The sequence below is a fragment of the Schistocerca piceifrons genome, unplaced genomic scaffold (assembly GCF_021461385.2).
Source record: "Schistocerca piceifrons isolate TAMUIC-IGC-003096 unplaced genomic scaffold, iqSchPice1.1 HiC_scaffold_323, whole genome shotgun sequence".
Classification (NCBI taxonomy): Eukaryota; Metazoa; Arthropoda; class Insecta; order Orthoptera; family Acrididae; genus Schistocerca; species Schistocerca piceifrons.
Window position 1 is genome coordinate 20,001 of NW_025728541.1, and position 5,000 is coordinate 25,000.

The 5,000-nt window shown below is 54.0% G+C and overlaps 1 non-coding gene across 1 annotated transcript in view; it reads right to left on the reverse strand.

Moving 5' to 3' along the window:
- Positions 1 to 1,349, reverse strand: part of LOC124745523 — a 1,909-nt gene extending 560 nt beyond the window's left edge. The window contains exon 1 of the ribosomal RNA XR_007011054.1: positions 1 to 1,349. This exon is cut by the window's left edge and continues 560 nt beyond it. This is a non-coding gene — a ribosomal RNA (small subunit ribosomal RNA).
- Positions 1,350 to 5,000: the final 3,651 nt, after the last annotated feature.

The following is a 5,000-nucleotide window of genomic DNA, read 5'->3' on the forward strand; positions in this document are numbered from 1 at the left end:
AAAGAGCTATCAATCTGTCAATCCTTCCGGTGTCCGGGCCTGGTGAGGTTTCCCGTGTTGAGTCAAATTAAGCCGCAGGCTCCACTCCTGGTGGTGCCCTTCCGTCAATTCCTTTAAGTTTCAGCTTTGCAACCATACTTCCCCCGGAACCCAAAAGCTTTGGTTTCCCGGAGGCTGCCCGCCGAGTCATCGGAGGAACTGCGGCGGATCGCTGGCTGGCATCGTTTATGGTTAGAACTAGGGCGGTATCTGATCGCCTTCGAACCTCTAACTTTCGTTCTTGATTAATGAAAACATACTTGGCAAATGCTTTCGCTTCTGTTCGTCTTGCGACGATCCAAGAATTTCACCTCTAACGTCGCAATACGAATGCCCCCGCCTGTCCCTATTAATCATTACCTCGGGTTCCGAAAACCAACAAAATAGAACCGAGGTCCTATTCCATTATTCCATGCACACAGTATTCAGGCGGGCTTGCCTGCTTTAAGCACTCTAATTTGTTCAAAGTAAACGTGCCGGCCCACCGAGACACTCAATAAAGAGCACCCTGGTAGGATTTCAACGGGGTCCGCCTCGGGACGCACGAGCACGCACGGGGCGGTCGCACGCCTTCGGCTCGCCCCACCGGCAGGACGTCCCACGATACATGCCAGTTAAACACCGACGGGCGGTGAACCAACAGCGTGGGACACAAATCCAACTACGAGCTTTTTAACCGCAACAACTTTAATATACGCTATTGGAGCTGGAATTACCGCGGCTGCTGGCACCAGACTTGCCCTCCAATAGATACTCGTTAAAGGATTTAAAGTGTACTCATTCCGATTACGGGGCCTCGGATGAGTCCCGTATCGTTATTTTTCGTCACTACCTCCCCGTGCCGGGAGTGGGTAATTTGCGCGCCTGCTGCCTTCCTTGGATGTGGTAGCCGTTTCTCAGGCTCCCTCTCCGGAATCGAACCCTGATTCCCCGTTACCCGTTACAACCATGGTAGGCGCAGAACCTACCATCGACAGTTGATAAGGCAGACATTTGAAAGATGCGTCGCCGGTACGAGGACCGTGCGATCAGCCCAAAGTTATTCAGAGTCACCAAGGCAAACGGACCGGACGAGCCGACCGATTGGTTTTGATCTAATAAAAGCGTCCCTTCCATCTCTGGTCGGGACTCTGTTTGCATGTATTAGCTCTAGAATTACCACAGTTATCCAAGTAACGTGGGTACGATCTAAGGAACCATAACTGATTTAATGAGCCATTCGCGGTTTCACCTTAATGCGGCTTGTACTGAGACATGCATGGCTTAATCTTTGAGACAAGCATATGACTACTGGCAGGATCAACCAGGGAGCTGCGTCAACTAGAGCTGAGCAGCCGGCCGCCCGGGAGTGTGTCCCGGGGGCCCGCGCGAACACGCAAGCGTCCGCTCAATCATTCTGCAAACAGGAGGAGGCTGAGCTCCCCTGCACAATACACCTCGAAACCCTCTCAGGTCCCGGCGGCGCGCAGCGCCGTCCCAAGTACTTGGTCGGGTTCGAGAGAGGCGCAATCGCCCGGAGTTAGGCGAGTAGACGCTTTCGGTGCGACCACCCGTGCTCCCAACTGAGCTTGCCGCTGCCGACAGAGGCCCGGGAGCGTGCTGTCGTGGCATTGCCGGCGGGAGACAACACGCGCCACCTACGGTGACCGGCAGCTCCAACGCCAGCGCCACAGAAGGACAAAAGCCCCACTTGGGTGCCGAAGCGAACTCTCCCAGCACAGCGCACACGCCAACACATCCGCACAGCTGCGATACAAACCACCAGCGAGAACCGCTGGGGCGACCGAGCAGCAGACGGCGTCGCGGCGCCGAGCGCCGGGCGGCGGCGCATCCTCAACGCACACAGTCCTCAATCGGACCAGCACACTGCAGATGTCCACCGCGCTTCGCACCGGGCCCGCGAGGACCTACTTTGGCCGCACGGCGCCGCGCGCAGGGTGCGCCGGCGCGCAGCTGCGACGCCTGCCGCGTCCGTCGGCCGGCGCGCCTGCCACTGGCCGCCCCCACCAGCCGGCTGTAGCGCGTGCGCCCACGCACCGCGCGGCCAGCACGCCGGGAGGCGCCCCCTCACCGGCCGGGGACGGTCCCACCCAGCCACCGCCGCGTATCGCTTCACACCCAGATGCCGTTCAGTTTCGTCGGCATGGTGGGTATCGCTGGAACAACCGGTTAGTACCTCAACCTATCGTCGCCATCACCGATTCACCCCTAGCGAGAACAACCGCACCACAACGGGTTACCATTTCTTCATTTGCGTAACTTCACCAGAAAACGTAGGCGTCCATCGCCATTTGCAACTTCAACCATTATTGCATGCCTGTGTCAGGTGTCACGCCACACTACGTCTGCCCACATACACGCAACAAAATGTGCACGCCTAGACAATACGTGGAAGGTGGCCCCCGTACGTATGCGATGTCCATTGCTCGAACGACTGTCAACCGGCTTCTGTAGCATGTCGCAGATATGGAACGCGCTGCACCATGCCATCACGGTGTGTGAGGAGAGACGACTAGGTCCGAATACATCAACAGACAGCTCATGCTGATCGCCATCCACGGCGTCCGTTCCTCCCACACGTCTCTATGGCGTACCACACTGCAATCCAGCTCTCATAGGGAGACGACACGTAGCTGCGTGCACAATATTTGCACTGTATGGTCCGCCGTTTTTGGGCGCAGTCGTTGTACGGTCACACATGTGCCACGATGTATCATTCAGTACATAAGGACGAATGTGCAGTACAGATTGTGGTTCACGCGTACGACATCAGCGGACAGTTGACACAGGCCGCACCACAACGTAGCCTGCGTACGTCGCATGCGAAGGGCATTGAACATGCAAACTTGTCACCAACCACCTTGCGAAGGCAGGGGGCAAGGTGGGGACGTGGGGAGAGGTGGGGGGGGGGGGGGGGCGGCATGTACGCCCTGCTGCCATCCACATTACAGTGTACAGCAGGAGCATGTGGAAAGTCAGCAAGACTTGCAAGGTGTTTAACATGAAGCGATACACAGGGGAGCGGGCAGTGCGAGTAGCGAACTATATTGCGAGGGTTGCGGGTGGGCAACACTACACTAATTGAACGAGTCGTATAACAATTACAGAGCAGGTTTAGGCGACAACGTGGGTTACGATAGGCGACAACGTGGGTTACGTTAGGGGACAACGTGGGTTACGTTAGGAGGACAACGTGGGTTACGTTAGGGGACAACGTGGGTTACGTTAGGGGACAACGTGGGTTACGTTAGGGGACAACGTGGGTTACGTTAGGGGACAACGTGGGTTACGTTAGGGGACAACGTGGGTTAGGTTAAGGCACAACATGGGTTAGGTTAAGGCACAACATGGGTTAGGTTAAGGCACAACATGGGTTAGGTTAAGGCACAACATGGGTTAGGTTAAGGCACAACATGGGTTAGGTTACGGCACAACATGGGTTAGGTTAAGGCACAACATGGGTTAGGTTAGGGGACAACATGGGTTAGGTTAGGGGACAACATGGGTTAGGTTAAGGCACAACATGGGTTAGGTTAAGGCACAACATGGGTTAGGTTAGGGGACAACATGGGTTAGGTTAGGGCACAACATGGGTTAGGTTAGGGGACAACATGGGTTAGGTTAGGGGGACAACATGGGTTAGGTTAGGGGACAACATGGGTTAGGTTAGGGGACAACATGGGTTAGGTTAGGGGACAACATGGGTTAGGTTAGGGGACAACATGGGTTAGGTTAGGGGACAACATGGGTTAGGTTAGGGGGACAACATGGGTTAGGTTAAGGCACAACATGGGTTAGGTTAGGGGACAACATGGGTTAGGTTAGGGGACAACATGGGTTAGGTTAGGGGACAACATGGGTTAGGTTAGGGGACAACATGGGTTAGGTTAAGGCACAACATGGGTTAGGTTAGGGCACAACATGGGTTAGGTTAGGGCACAACATGGGTTAGGTTAGGGCACAACATGGGTTAGGTTAGGGGACAACATGGGTTAGGTTAGGGGACAACATGGGTTAGGTTAGGGGACAACATGGGTTAGGTTAGGGGACAACATGGGTTAGGTTAGGGGACAACATGGGTTAGGTTAGGGGACAACATGGGTTAGGTTAGGGGACAACATGGGTTAGGTTAGGGGACAACATGGGTTAGGTTATGGGGACAACATGGGTTAGGTTAAGGCACAACATGGGTTAGGTTAAGGCACAACATGGGTTAGGTTAGGGGGACAACATGGGTTAGGTTAGGGGACAACATGGGTTAGGTTAGGGGACAACATGGGTTAGGTTAAGGCACAACATGGGTTAGGTTAGGGGACAACATGGGTTAGGTTAAGGCACAACATGGGTTAGGTTAGGGGACAACATGGGTTAGGTTAGGGGACAACATGGGTTAGGTTAAGGCACAACATGGGTTAGGTTAAGGCACAACATGGGTTAGGTTAAGGCACAACATGGGTTAGGTTAGGGGACAACATGGGTTAGGTTAGGGGGACAACTTGGGTTAGGTTAGGGGACAACATGGGTTAGGTTAAGGCACAACATGGGTTAGGTTAAGGCACAACATGGGTTAGGTTAGGGGACAACATGGGTTAGGTTAGGGGACAACATGGGTTAGGTTAGGGGACAACATGGTGTTAGGTTAAGGCACAACATGGGTTAGGTTAGGGGACAACATGGGTTAGGTTAAGGCACAACATGGGTTAGGTTAGGGGACAACATGGGTTAGGTTAGGGGACAACATGGGTTAGGTTAAGGCACAACATGGGTTAGGTTAAGGCACAACATGGGTTAGGTTAAGGGACAACATGGGTTAGGTTAGGGGACAACTTGGGTTAGGTTAGGGGACAACATGGGTTAGGTTAAGGCACAACATGGGTTAGGTTAAGGCACAACATGGGTTAGGTTAAGGTACAACATGGGTTAGGTTAAGGTACAACATGGGTTAGGTTAGGTTACACGTT